Raw genomic sequence first — 16043 nt, 5'->3', positions numbered from 1 at the left:
GCATGAATTATGAGAACCTTAATCAACATTTATTTCCTTAATGTTTTTATTCCTCTTTAGGCATGAAAAAAACAATGCGATTGAAAATTTTCTCATCAACCTATTTTTCATGGAGTTCAAAAAATGTCAGCTTGACACCATGTGTTTAATTTTTGAAGAAAAGAAACAAGGATTTACTGATATACAGGGTGGGGAAGCAAAATTTACAATGAACATTTAGTTGTTTTTTCTCAGCAGGCACTACGTCAATTGTTTTGAAACCAAACATATATTGATGTCATAATCATACCTAACACTATTATCCATACCTTTTCAGAAACTTTTGCCCAAATGAGTAATCAGGAAAGCAAACGTCAAAGAGTGTGTGATTTGCTGAATGCACTCGTCACACCAAAGGAGATTTCAAAAATAGTTGGAGTGTCCATAAAGACTGTTTATAATGGAAAGAAGAGAATGACTATGAGCAAAACTATTACGAGAAAGTCTGGAAGATACTATTAAAGAAGAATGGGAGAAGTTGTCACCCGAATATTTGAGGAACATTTGCGCAAGTTTCAGGAAGCGTGTGAAGGCAGTTATTGAGAAAGAAGGAGGACACATAGAATAAAAACATTTTCTATTATGTCAATTTTCTTGTGGCAAATAAATTCTCATGACTTTCAATAAACTAATTGGTCATACACTGTCTTTCAATCCCTGCCTCAAAATATTGTAAATTTTGCTTCCCCACCCTGTATTGTGTGAAAACTATAAAATAAAAACATTTTTAATACAGCTGATCTGCTGTTTTCTCACATTTTAACAAACTCTAATACTAGTCATTACTTCATGGAGATAATGTGCAAAAAAACCCCATTTTTTTTGTTTATAAAAAAAAAAAAAAAAATTGCAGTTTAGTAACAATAAGAAGCAATTGATTTTTTTTGTAGATTTTTTTTTTTTGTTTGTTTGTTTAGTTTATTTCGAATATGCAACAAGACAAAGTAATATTAGTCTTAAGAAATAAAACAGGTAGTAAGAGGTCATGGAAGAAAACAAAAAAACAAAAACAAAACTTATACGTCCACATGACTTCATTTGCACATTCGAAAAGGAGTGAGAGGAAGTCTAATTTATTTAATCCCACCCCTTCAACACTCAAACATGTTACCGTAGATCAGGTTTATCTAGAACAGCAAACTTACACAAATGGTATGAATTACAGTGTATGGGATGATGCATAAGCGTCCACTGTGATATATAACTAAAACCACAAAACCCATGAATATACAAGAGAAGAGCTTTGAATAACTGTCCACTCTAGTGACCAGTGTGCATGAAAGGGTTAAAGCTATCCAAAAATGCCCCTTATTCACGTTGTGCTCCTTTTTAGGCTGGAGAACCCGGAGAAGAATCATCAGACAGTGACGGCGAACAAGAAGAAACCTCCCACAAACTGATTCGCAAAGTGTCAACTTCGGGACAGATTCGAGCCAAGGTAAGACGATACAGAATGACAGAGGATGGGTGGTTGGATGTGGAGCTGTGGTTTTCTGTAGTGTTTTATCTGTTGAGCCCTGGTCCGTGAGCTTCTGGAATATGGAAATAGTTCTCGACACATCTCCTGGATTTGTAGCGCAGTACTGGCTAACTTTGGGCTAACCCATAAAGACCCAGTGCTACTTTTGTGGCAGTTCCGAAATATTTTTTTCTCTATATTTAACTTTTCTTAAGTGTTTTTTTTTTTTTTTTTTTTTAATTCAAGTTTTTATTTGGTTTACAATGCCAGATTTACATATTTTATACATTGATAGTTTTTTTTTTTTTTTTTATAAAACAAGACAAAAAAACTAACAAACAAAAAAAAAAAACCAAAGAGAACAATTGAGTAGCAATTGAACAATGGGCGTCAAGTATGTTCTTTTTAAGCATTTATAAAGTCTATCCACGGTCTCCAGCATTCCTTGAATTTGTCATGGTCCAGTCTTAGTGTAAAGGTGAGTTCTTCCATTTGAGCGATTTCTTTAACAAGGTCCTTCCATTCATCCAGCGAGGGTGTCTTGTCTGTCAACCATTTCCTAGTGATCACTTTTTTGCTGGCAATCAACAAGATATTCCACAGATATGTTTTACTAAATCCTTTTATACCACCTGGTCTTTGACCTAAAAACATATTCTCAAAATTTAAAGGCGTTTTTATTTTCATGACTTTGTCAATACTATTCCTGATTCCCTCCCAAAAGGGAGACAATCTGGGACAGCTCCAAAAAATATGATGGTGATGAACTTTTTTCACCCCACACTGTCTCCAGCATGATGGATCCACATTTGAACCTTTTTGTGCAGGTGTTCTAAAAAAGCGAATCACACTTCACTTTTCCATGCAAATTCTCTCCAACTAAGTGAAGATGTACATCTCCATATATTTTCTTGTATTTTAGTCCATTCTTCCATAGTCAATTGAAAATTGCCCTCCTTTTCCCACTTTTCTTTGATATAAACCGTATTTTCAGCCCTAATGTTTTGTAATTCGGTGTACAGTCTTGATATTAGCTTGTTGTTTGGGTATGATTTATAGGATTTCAGTAAAATTGTCATTATTCCATTAAGTGGTCTGTCTAGATCTACTTTGTTCATTTTGTCCAAAAAATGACGGATTTGTAAAAACCTATAGCAATCTGAGTTGTCAAGATGGTAAATCTGTTTTATTTCTTGAAAGCTTCTAAGACAACCTTTATGAAAAAGGTCACTGTATTTCACTAATCCTTTTTTGATCCATGTCTTGAAATTCTTGTCAGTCTTATTTGGGATAAAATCTTCATCAAATGCTATCCACCTAATCATCAGACACGATTCATTGTTTTCTTTTACCAGCTTTGCCCAGATCCTAAGAGCGGTTTCAGACCATGGATTGAGTGTAGTCATTTTGTTTATTAAATCTACATTACCAATCACAGCCGGTGTGGGGATATTGTTGTTTTGGTTTTCAATTTCTTTCCATTTAGCTACATAGGAAGGGTTACAGATATCAACTAGTGGGTTTATTTGAGCTGCTCTATAGTAATTTCTTAAGTGATTTTTAAGCATTTTTCAGTATGAATCAGGAATTTTCCTATATTTAATTTACTGATCGTGTAGATCAGGGATGTCAAACATGCGGCCCGGGGATAGGAATCAGCAAAAATTACACTTAAGATATTAACAATCAAGGATGTCGTAGTCGTTTTTGTTCAGGTTCCACATACAGACCAATGTGAGCTCAACTAAAATAATAGCATAATAACCTATAAATACATTTTCTTAGTTTAACCCATAAAGACCCAGTGTTAATTTTCGTCGGCTTCCTGATCAAACCTGCGATGTGACTTTTGGCAAATTTTACAAGAGAAACAAAAAACTGTTTATATAACAGGAACCTGAAATATGACCAAAAAAATCTGTTCCTTTAATGTTGGTACTTATGATGGAATGTAAACAACTTTCACAGGAGACTGAAATTTGAAGCTATAATAGGGGAGATAGCAGGTTTTTATTCCCAGCCAAAAATGTCACTTAGCAGGTTTTATCAGGAAGCCGACGTTTTGTGGCCATTCCCAAATGATTTTTTTCTTCGATATTTAACATTTATTAAGTAATTTCTCATCATTCATTACAGAATATTCCTCTGTATCTGGCATTTTTCCAGTGAAAACCTGGTATTTTTCAGTAATTAACTTACTGATCATATAGATGTTCATAAAAGCTCAGATTAAAGTTGATGGTTATTACATCAAAAACAGAGGAAACTGAAGAAAAAGTGACTTTTTAAACAAAATATATCATTAACTGAACATAAACCCAGTGTGTCCATCCACTGTCATTTCTCAAGCTCCATGAGTTTTACTGGTAAATCAATGTTGTAGAAGATGACGGTGTTTCCATGGTAACTATGGAGCCTCTGAATGTCCAAATGGGTCATATCTGATGACCATGAAAAGATAATAAACTGTATTTTACACCAATTATTTACATGTATTGATAAAATTAGTGGATCAATAGGTATTAAACAGTTCAGATCAGTAGATGGTCTTGGTCGCTGGTGGATGTTTGGGTCTTTATGGGTTAATGTGAAAAACATAGTATTACATTAGGACAACTCCAAATTTTTCTCTTTGTTTTAGAGCAAAAACTTACATTAAATTATGAAAATATTAACATTTACAAACTGTCCTTTAACAATAAAATGTGAAAAACCTGAAATTTTGAAAGTGAAATTTTAATTATTAATTATTCTTCCTGTTATTAAATATTTTGTGCCTTTGTAGATCCAATCCGTAATATGCATGTATAAATGGTAAGTTGAGGTGTAATATTGTTAAAACTGCACTTGTTTTTCTCAAGAAATTTCAATTTTTTTTCGGGTTGTTGAAATCATTTTTGTTTGGATAGTTTGCAAATGTACATATTTTTATAATTTAATTTTGACTGCACTAAAAGAGAAAAATTTGAAGTAAAAAAAAAGACGTGACTTTTTCAGTAAAATCTTAAAAATTAACTGAACATAACCATGGTGTCAAACATGCGGCCCGGGGACCAAATCCGGCCCGCCAAAAGGTCCAGTCCGACCCTTGGGATGAATTTGTGAAATGCAAAAATTACATGAAGATATTAATAATCCTTTTAGTTCAGGTTCCACATTCAGACTAATTCAATCTCAAGTGGGCAGGAGCAGTTAAATACTATCATAAAAATATAGAAATAATGACAACTCCAATTTTTTCTCTTTGTTTTAGAGCAAAAACTTACATTAAATTATGAAAATATTAACATTTACAAACTGTCCTTTAACAATAAAATGTGAAAAACCTGAAATTTTGAAAGTGAAATTTTAATTATTAATTATTCTTCCTGTTATTAAATATTTTGTGCCTTTGTAGATCCAATCCGTAATATGCATGTATAAATGGTAAGTTGAGGTGTAATATTGTTAAAACTGCACTTGTTTTTCTCAAGAAATTTCAATTTTTTTTCGGGTTGTTAACATCATTTTTGTTTGGATAGTTTGCAAATGTACATATTTTTATAATTTAATTTTGACTGCACTAAAAGAGAAAAATTTGAAGTAAAAAAAAAAGACGTGACTTTTTCAGTAAAATCTTAAAAATTAACTGAACATAACCATGGTGTCAAACATGCGGCCCGGGGACCAAATCCGGCCCGCCAAAAGGTCCAGTCCGGCCCTTGGGATGAATTTGTGAAATGCAAAAATTACATGAAGATATTAATAATCCTTTTAGTTCAGGTTCCACATTCAGACTAATTCAATCTCAAGTGGGCAGGACCAGTAAAATACTATCATAAAAATATAGAAATAATGACAACTCCAAATTTTTCTCTTTGTAAATGTAAATATTTTCATGTATTTACACTAAAACAAAGTATAAGTTTTCAAAAAATGTGAATAACTTGAACAAATATGAACAACCTGAAAGGTCTTAAGAGTTTTTTTTTTTTTTTTTTTCAATTTTAACAATATTCTGCCTGTTATTAAATGTTTTTTGTATTTGTAGATCCACTGTGATCTGTAAGTTCTAATGTACATGTGGAAATGATAAACTGAGGCAGAATATTGTTAAAATTACACTTATTTTTTTCCGTTTGTTCATGTTATTCACATCTTTTGAAAAGATAGTTTGTTGATGTAAACCTTTTCATAATGTAAATTTACTTTTTTTGCTTTAAAACAGAGAAAAGTTTGGAGTCGACATTATTTATATATTATGTTATATTGTTATATATGTTATTATTTTACTGGTTCGGCCCACTTCAGATCCAATTTAGCTGAATGTGGCCCCTGAACTAAAATGACTTTGACACCCCGGGTTTAGACTATTTATTCTTTTTTTTTTTTTTTTTTTTTTTTGCATCTTTAACCCTTTCATGCATGAATTATGAGAACCTTAGTCAATATTTTTTTTTAGTTAGTTTAGTTTTTTGTTTTTTCTTTTCTCAATTTTGACAATATTCTGCCGGTTATTAAATGTTTTTTGTATTTGTAGATCCACTGTGATCTGTAAGTTCTAATGTGCATGTGGAAATGATAAACTGAGGCAGAATATTGTTAAAATTACACTTATTTTTTCAGTTTGTTCATGTTATTCACATCTTTTGAAAAGATAGTTTGTTGATGTAAACCTTTTCATAATGTAAATTTACTTTTTTTGCTTTAAAACAGAGAAAAGTTTGGAGTCGACATTATTTATATATTATTATGTTATATTGTTATATATGTTATTATTTTACTGGTTCGGCCCACTTCAGATCAAATTGAGCTGAATGTGGCCCCTGAACTAAAGTGACTTTGACATCCCTGGTGTAGATGTTCATAAAAGCTCAGATTAAAGTTCAGAGTTATTTTATCAGAAACAGAAAAAAAAAAAAAAAAAAAAAGACGTGACTTTTTCAGTAAAATCTATCATTAACTGAACATAAAGCAAGCATCTGCATCCACTGTCATTGATCCAACTCCATGGGTTTTACTGGTGAATCAATGTCGTAGAGGATGACAGCGTTTCCATGGTAACTACGGAGCAGCTGATCGTCCAAATGGATCATATCTGATGACCATGAAAAGATGACAAACTGCATTTTACACCAGTTATTTACATGTATTGATAGGATTAATGGATCCGAAGTCATTGAATATTTTAAATCTGTAGATACTTTTGGTCACCAGTGGCTTTATGGGTCTTTATGGGTTAAACATGATGGATTTGAGTCAGGTTTATCATGTTTCATCAAGCCATATGGGATAACGTTATGAGATTTTCCACGTTTGATACGTATTGGCTTCATGGTTGTTGTTGCATTTTGAGAAAATCAAGGAAAAAATCCTGGATTTTTCTTTGGATGAGGGTCAAGGTATGAGCCGCTCAGTTACTGAAGAGCTAATTTCTCATTGAAACAACTCAGCGAGGCGTGTGAAGGACACCCGGTTTCATCTGAAGTGTCTCACGGTGTTTAAGTGGGATCGAATCCTGGCTCGACTTCATCAGGACGGCCCATTAAAAGTCGTCTTTGTGCTTTCTCGGTTCGATCGTTCCTCTCTGGTGTAACTTTATCAATGGTTAAATGAGATCACTGATCTTATCCCGTCTGCAGAGGACACCCTGCTTCCTGTCTGCGTCACTTTCCTCCGTTGTGATGACGACTACTGTTCAAATGCATGATAGGCGATTTGACGTAATCACGCGCTAACCATTTCCTCTTTTACTGGACGTCTCAGAGCTGCTTATTTGTCTCTGGACTGTATACGGTTAGATATTGTAATTGACTTCTTATTGGCAGATGCACTGTCTCATTATTTAGTGTTAATTTACAGATGGGTGACAAATTAAAGGAAAACCCTGTTTACATTAAGCCAGTGGTTTCCAGCCTTTTTTGGCTCGTGACCCCATTTTAACATCACAAATTTCAGGCGACCCAGACATTCAAAACAAAGACATTTTTTTTGCTAAAATTAATTTATTTTTGATCATGTAATAGTATGTTGCAAATAAACGTTAATTTTAGACTACATTTAGTCTATATAATGTATATTATTATGGACGGAGATAGAAAAGCCAGGTGTAGATTACACTTGTCTACAAGGAAAATGCTTCCAGGATAAAAGTAATAAAATTTTACCACATGAGAGTCACTGATAAAGAAAAATCAAATAAAAAATGCTGGTTGGCTGAACTTTCCAAGATACAGCCTTGGGTCAAAATGTGAAATTCAAGAATTAACGAGAGAATGGGTTTGACTCAAAAGGAATATTTGTCTCAGAGCTACAAGATCTACTTCAAAACATTGTCTGCACATTAGAATACATTCACTTTAGAGGTTCTATTTAGTGGAAGATTTATAAAACTATTATATAAATGTACGTAAACCAGTATATATGTGTAATGACACTTAATCATATACCTTGAAAACATCAGCAAACCGGCACTTTTGTCATTTATTTTCCAATTAATCTTATTAAAATACATAACATTTAGTACATTTAATGTCTGAAGCAAATCATTTCTAAAAAATTGTAGACCAGTGTAACATGCGAAAGGATGAAAATGCGTACGCATAGCATGCCAAATGCAACTAGAAGCACTCGGAGAGCACAGACCTCCACCAAGGCAGATCAGTGGGCCCCCATGCCTCCACCCCCACCCCCGATCAAAAAAAATAAATAAATAAGTAAATAAATAAAATTAATAAATTTGACAAATATAAATAAATAAATGCAACAGAGAGTTCAGTTAGTATTAAAGAATTGTTTATAAATAGCCAAAGTGTTAGAGCTTTTTTTTTTTTTTTTTTTTTTTTATAATAAATTAATTCTAAAGATTTAATATAATTTTCAAATTCTAATAGGAAGATTTTAAAATTTGGGTATGTTTTAGTATATTTGTTTTTATGTATATGAAATTTTCCAAATAATATGAACAAATTTACAATAAATTCTAGATTGTTCATATCATGTTTAAAATAAGTAATTACATTTTGGGATGTTATTTTTATTTTATTGTTACTTTTAAATATTATATAATTTTCAATTTTGGACCAAAAATTAGAAGAATGTTCACATAAAAAAAAGAAGTGTAGAGTAGTTTCAGATTCAGAATTACAAAAGTTGCATATTTCTTCCACATCATAGAATCGAGACAAAATAGCGTTGGAGGGAAATATGAGCCCTTCATTTGTAGTGTGGTACTGAAAAATCTCCATTTCGAGGTCCAAACAGGCCTTCCCCTCCAACTCATTGAGAATTGGGACACCCCTACCCCTTCATGCAAAATGGAGGGGTAGGGGTAAGGGAAAAATTGGGGTTCGGCCTAAGAATAAACATGGAATGGATGTAAAGAAGAAGATTCAATTGGGATATACAGAATGTGTTAGGTAAGTTGGAAGATTATCTACTGGATAGAAATGAAAGTTTAATAAATAGAATAAAAAGATTGCGTAAAACCTTTAAGAGTTTTCTGCAGTTATAGTCATACAGGACCTCATTTTGAAGCTGAAGCAAACTCAATCTTGTTTACACGATGGAAACGATATGTGCAATTATTTAACTTTTTTTTTCATTTAAAAAAATAAAATTAAAAAAAGTTAAATAATTGCACATATCGTACATTTTGTTGTAAAGTATGAAAACAAGGTCAGGTGCTTCCATTGTAAATACATGATTCTGTGCTTAAATAACAGTCAGTATAGACGGTGAGTTGACGTAGTTGACTTAGTTGCGACGTTGCTGCAGCAGAAGTTGTACAAAACTGTTATTGAGTGTTGTGTGTTTAAAAACGTAACCATTTCCGCGCAACTGACCCTTACGTCTGCATTTTAGCTTGGGTTTCCCCTCACTGCTGACTGAGTTATCATGTGTCACTGAGGTAGCCCTGACTGTGGGAAAGTGGAGATTGCTATAGCGACATATGTGGACTGTAGGGTGTGTGGAAGTGTGGTGCGTTCAGGTACACCGGGTAATGAGAGACAGGGCTGCACTGTTCTGTCTTGTTAGAATGGATTAGTTTAATTAGCATCGACTTGGATAAAATATATTCTGATTATGGTCCCTTCTTCTGTTTTCTGTCCAGATCCTTTCATGCCATTTGTTCGGTCAATTTCATTCGTGCTAACTTTGCGAGTTTGATTTAGTTTTAGTGAAACCGCTCAGTTGACACCAAAATCTCTGCCCCCCCCGCCCCGACACATTTCACCTCAGTCTTTGAAAATGAGTGAAAAAAGCATAAAGGAGGTGAAATTCACTACGAGTCTGGTCATGTTGAAAGCTCCAGAGACATCTTCAGCAGCAGGATGGCGTTTAGGTATGCAGTTTGTATGATTACATACACTGTAAAAAAAAAAAAATCCTGTTTTTTTTTTTATGGAAAAAAACTGGCAGCTGTGGTTACCAGAACAACACTGTAAAAAATACATCAAACTGTAAACACATTTATGGAGTGACATGTAAATTTAACATTTTAACTCTTAGTGGTCCACGGTCACGGCCCCCTGACTGAATCACATGACATTTTCAACACGTCGTAGCGTCGGAAGTCGGTCACGCAGACCACTGGGGATAATTGGATTCAAAAGTGCTTTTATGTCAAATATTTTAATTTATTACAATTTTCATTTTACATACCTAATATTTGGAACCAGTATTCACTTTTAAAGTCTTTGAGAAGGTTCGTCAAGCATCCTTATGTTATTTATGCAATAAATTATATAAATTTTTAAATTCGGATTTTATATTTTTTGTGTGTTTTTTGTCCTTTTGTGTTGATATAGTACAGGGGTGTCAAACTCATTTTGTTTCTGGGGCCAAATTCAGCCCAGTTTGATCTCCAGTGGGCTGGACCAGTAAAATATTAGCATAATAACCTATAAATAATGAAAACTCCAATTTTTTTAGTGCCAAAAATAACATTAAATGATGAAATTATTTCTATCCAAAACAAAAAAGATGTGAATAACTGGAAAATAACTGAAATTTCTGAAGAAAAACATTTTTTTTATTAAAAAAAAAAAAAAAAAAAAAAAAAGCAAATAGGCTGTTATTTCAACATTGTGGTCTTGCAGTTTAAACAGCACCACGTTGTTTTCCAATTTACAGTTTCATTTTCTCAAAACAATAGAAATACATAATTTCTACATATAAATCTGGTTTTGTTCACATACTTTTCCTGTAAAAACTACGGCTATATTTGATTTAATGAACACAAAAATCTTTTCAAATAACCAACTTTGCATTGCATTTTCACTTACAGGTTTTTTATGTTGCAATTTTACAACTTTTTGATGTTAATTCTACAGTCATTTTTTACAGTGTAGTGTCTGTTTTTAGTGGTTTTACAGCAAAATGTGTCTTTTACCACTCGCAAAATCTTTTCGACATGACGTTAACATATATGTGATTGCATAATTAAAATCAAAACATGACTTCTCTTTCACTTTGAACACTGTACGTGTTTATTTTTCTTGACAAATCCAACATTTAGACTCATCCCAGCGTTACAGATTTAACCCTTTCATACATGAATTATGAGAACCTTAATCAAGATTGTTTTCTTGAGTGATTTTATTCCTCTTTAGGCATTAAAAAAATGCAAATATATATATATTTTTAATGAAGCTATTTTTCACGGAGTTGAAAAAAATGCCCACTAAGCTGGACATCATGTGTTTAATTTTTTGAGGAGGCAACGAAACATGCATTTACAGATATACTTGGTGAAAACTAAGAAATAAAAACATTTTAATGCTGCTAATTTTATGTTTTCTTACATTTTAACATACTCTAATACTAGTCATTACTCATTTCATGGAGATAATACGCAAAAAAAAACAAAAAAAAAAACAAAAAACAACTTTCGTTGTTAATTACAGTCTAATAATAATAACAAGGAATTGATTTACACTCAAACACGTTAGATCATGTTTATCAAGAACAGCAAAGTTACAGTAATGTTATCAGTTGCAGTGTATGGGATGATGCAAAAGCATCCAATGTGTTGGCTGATATGAAACTAAAACAACAAAATCCATGAATTTTCACTTACAGGTTTTTTATGTTGCAATTTTACAACTTTTTGATGTTAATTCTACAGTCATTTTTTACAGTGTAGTGTCTGTTTTCATTGGTTTTACAGCAAAATGTGTCTTTTACCACTCGCAAAATCTTTTCGACATAACGTTAACATATATGTGATTGCATAATTAAAATCAAAACATGAATTCTCTTTCACTTTGAGCACTATACGTGTTTATTTATTTATTTATTTTTAACAAATCCAACATTTAGACTCATCCCAGCATTACAGATTTAACCCTTTCATACATGAATTATGAGAACCTTAATCAAGATTGTTTTCCTGAGTGATTTTATTCCTCTTTAGGCATTAAAAAAAATGCAAATATATATATTTTTTTATGAAGCTATTTTTCATGGAGTGGAAAAAAAATGTCCACTAAGCTGGACATCATGTGTTTAATTTTTTAAGGGAGGAAAGAAACATGCATTTACAGATATACTTGGTGAAAACTATGGAAGAACTGGTTTGTCCTACAGATTTTCCAGGTCTCAAATGCAACTGCGCACCCATTCAGCTGAGAATTTAGATTTACATGTTAAAAATCATCTCCATCATTATCGCATCTGCTGAAGTACGGAGCTGTTTTGGCAGAAAATAATAAACCAACACATAATGAGACACTTCCTATAGATTTTTCTTGTAATTTGTCACCTTTTATCATCCTCAGTGAGAAACGCAGCCTTTCCCTGCATCTGAAATCTATCCAAATTATTATCTCACTCAGTATGTGTGTGCTCAGAACGCTGCCATTTAAGCGGTGTGACACATTACCCTCATTACTGTAACAGTAAAATCATACTTCGATCAATGGGACACGTGGGATACCCGGCAGCCCCTGTCGTCATGGTGACAGCATACTATAATGTCATATTTGTTCCTGGAGGAGATAATGGTATCGGATATCAGCCCACTATTGATTGGCTAATCTCATTGGACGCTGCGTGTCCATATAAGGGTAGGAGAGTGGGTTGCCATGGTTTCAGGTGTTCTACAGGATGCAGGTAAACAGAATTAGAATCGAAGACCACACACTGTATTTGACTTTAAAAATAACAACAAATACAGGTTGTTTTTTTTTTTTTTTTTTTTTTTTGACATGTGTGGATTTGTGGTACATTAAAGCTTTGGTTGTCTCTGTGTGACTTGTTTAAAGGTTATAGCAGGGGTGTCAAACATGCAGCCCGGGGGCCAAAAAGGGTCCAGTTCGGCCCCTGGGATGTTTCTGCCAAGTGCAAAAATTCCACAGTCTTGAATTGAATTAAGCCAAAAAAAAATCTTCAACTAAGCAAAAAAAAAAAAGAAAAGAAAAATCTTCAGTTAAGTAAAAAAAAATCTTCAATTAAACCAAAAAAAAAAAAAAAAAAAAATCTTCAGTTAAGTAGAAAAATCTTCAATGAAGCCAAAAAAAAAACCTTCAATTAAATAAAAAAAATCTTCAATTCAGCAAAAAAAAAAAAAAAATCTTCAGTTAAGTAAAAAAAATCTTCAACTAAGCCAAAAAAAATCTTCAATTAAGTAAAAAAAAATCTTGAATTAAGCCAAAAAAAAAAAAATCTTCAGTTCAGTAAAAAAATCTTCAACTAAGCAAAAAAAAAAAAAAAAAATCTTCAGTCAAGTAAAAAAAATGTTCAACTAGCCATAAACAAATCTTCAGTTAAGAAAAAAAAAACTTCAATTAAGCCCCCAAAAAATTGTCAATTAAGTTAAAAAAAATCTTCAATTAAGCCAAAAATAAATCTCAAATTTAGCAAAAAATCTTGAATTAAGCAAAAAAAATCTGGAATTAAGTTAAAAAACAAAATCTTGAATTAAGCAAAAAAAAACCCAAAATCTTCAATTAAGTAAAAAAAATTTTCAACTAAGCCAAAAAAAAAAAAAAAAAAAAAAAAAAAATCAAAATAAAGTAAAAAAAAAACATCTTCAGTTAAGTAAAAAAATCTTCAACTAAGCCAAAAAAAAAAAAAAAATCTTCAGTTAAGTAAAAAAAATCTTCAATTAAGCCAAAAAAATCTTCAATTAAGTAAAAAAAAAAACTTCAATTAAGCCAAAAAAAATGATCAAATTTAGCAAAAAATCTTGAATTAAGCCACAAAAAATCTTCAATTACGTAAAAGAAAATCTTGAATCAAGCCAAAAAACATTCTTCAATTAAGTAAAAAAAATCTTGAATTAAGCCAAAAAAAATCTTCAATTAAGTGAAAAAAATCTTGAATTAACAACTTAATTTTTTTTTTCTTTTAGTGCAAAAAATAATATTAAATTATGAAAATATTTACATTTACAAACTATCCTGTAACACTAAAATGTGAATAACCAGAACAAATACGAACAACCTGAAATGTCTAAAGAAAATTCAGCCTAATTTGAACTCTTTTCTTCCTGTTCCTCAGTGTTTAGTGTCTTTGTAGATCTGATCCATAATGCACATGTAGAAATAATAAGTTGAGGAATAATATTGTTAAAATTGCACTAAATTTTCTTACCTTTTTAAATTTATATTTCACTTTTTTCAGTTTTTTTTTTTGCATAGTTTATAAAAGTAAGTATTTTCATAATTGAATATTTTTTTTTACATTAAAACAAAGACAAAAATTTAGACTTGTCATTATTTATAGGTTATTATGTTACTATTTTACTGGTCCGACCCACTGCAGATCAAATTTAACTGAATATGACCCCTGAACTAACATGAATTTGACACCCCTGGGTTATAGGAAAAAAAAGCCACAGTGTGTTTGTGTGTTTGTGTGTTTGTGTGGGTCATGTGACGTGGATCGAGCCAGTCATTGACTCCAGGATTACGCTCCAACGACGACAATGGCTTCAGCGGATTAGCTTTGTTTGGTATCCCATTGTTTTGTGTGCGTATGGTTGAGTGCTTTAGTGCAACAGTGTGTGTGACTGTGTGTGTTTGTGTGCATTTTGTGTGTTTGTTTTAACAACATTAGCGCATCTTAGCCTGTTGGTCTGCTGTCATTCTGTTCCACGCCTGTTATCACGCTGATTAGGGCAGCGTTGTGTTATACGCTTGTTAGAAGGTGCTAATTCTTATCAACTGTGACTTGACATCCTGACACCATTAGATTAATTCAGTTCCTCACCCAAAAGTCCCCAAATAATTATAGATGCTGCGATAGATAGTTTATTCTGCGGAGATTTCTGTGTTGACTGTAATTAAATGTTTCTAGTTTTAGATATGAGGGTTTTTGAGACTGGGGCGCCAGCGGGGAAAATGGTTCCTCGCCACAGGTCAGACCCAGCTCGATCCTTGTTAACTTATTGATATTTTGAGAAATATGGGCCACTTTTTTCAGTCCTAAGTGTTTTTAGATCATGATGGGCTCAGTATTGGATTTCTTTTACATGAGTTTTCCCAAAGGTTCACTGTTTGTTGCTGGTTTTCTTTTTTGCTGGTAAGCGAATGAATAACGGTGATGTCCGTCTCTTACTCCACACTGTAAAAAAAAAAAATCTGTAATTTAACCGAATTTTCACTGTTTATTTTACAGATTTTTCCTGTATTTTTAAGATACAGGAAAATATCAATGAAATGACCAAAAAGAAACTGTGATTTTATGCCAAATGTAAAATAACATGAAAAAACTGTAACCGTGAATAACCATAAAACTTCAATTTTTTTAAAAAGAAAAATACAGTTAAAATGCATTTGCAAATGTATCGTAATTTCGCAAATATTTATTTTCTGTTTATGAAACTGTTAATTTAACCCTTTCATGCAAGAATTGTGAGAACCTTAATTGAGATTTTTTTTTTTTCTTGAGTGTTTTTGTTCCTCTTTAGACATGAAAAAAAAAAAAATAATAATAATAATTTGATTGAAATTATTTTTTATGAAACTATTTTTCATGGAGTTGCAAAAATGTCTATTTTTTTTAACATTTTTGAAGCAAAGAAACATGTTTTTACCGATACACTGTGTGAAAACTATGAAATCTTTTTTTAAAATGTTGTTAATCTGATGTTTTGTCACATTTTAACATACTCACTTTATGCACAAAAAAAAAAGCTCGTGATTATGTGTGTGGGGGGTGATAGCATCATTGTCTGAGCAGGAGTGAAAGTGAAACTAACTCGCTTCACTGTTCCTCTAATTCTTCGGGCAGCACACACACACACACACCCACACACACACACCGCTTTTTTGTGGTATCTCTTGTGTGTATATTCGGTGTTATGCTGCTCTTGGAACCTCAATTCTAGGGCTGCTCGATTATAGAAAAAAAAATAATCACGATTATTTTAGCAATAATTGAAATCACGATTATTAAAAACGATTATTTGTTAACCTTGAAGTTGTTTATTTTTTTCTTGCAAAACAATGTAAGATATACTCTTTAAATATAAATAAAGCTTTTAACCATTAAAACAAAGTATGTTCACTTTTGTACGAAACAAAAAAATCTTTGAATGCAAATAAGTGTACTGTAAATT

At 32.2% G+C, this 16043-nt stretch overlaps 1 protein-coding gene across 1 annotated transcript in view; it reads left to right on the top strand.

Annotated features, from left to right (window-relative positions):
• Positions 1-1378: 1378 nt before the first annotated feature.
• Positions 1379-16043, top strand: part of LOC115438539 (diacylglycerol kinase delta) — a 292835-nt gene continuing 278170 nt past the window's right edge. The window contains exon 1 of the mRNA XM_030162205.1: positions 1379-1477. The gene's annotated coding sequence lies outside the window, so the exon portion shown is untranslated. The remainder of the gene's footprint in view (positions 1478-16043) is intronic.

Source organism: Sphaeramia orbicularis, chromosome 18 (assembly GCF_902148855.1).
Source record: "Sphaeramia orbicularis chromosome 18, fSphaOr1.1, whole genome shotgun sequence".
Lineage (NCBI taxonomy): Eukaryota > Metazoa > Chordata > Actinopteri > Kurtiformes > Apogonidae > Sphaeramia > Sphaeramia orbicularis.
This window is presented reverse-complemented; position numbering and strand designations above follow the sequence as displayed.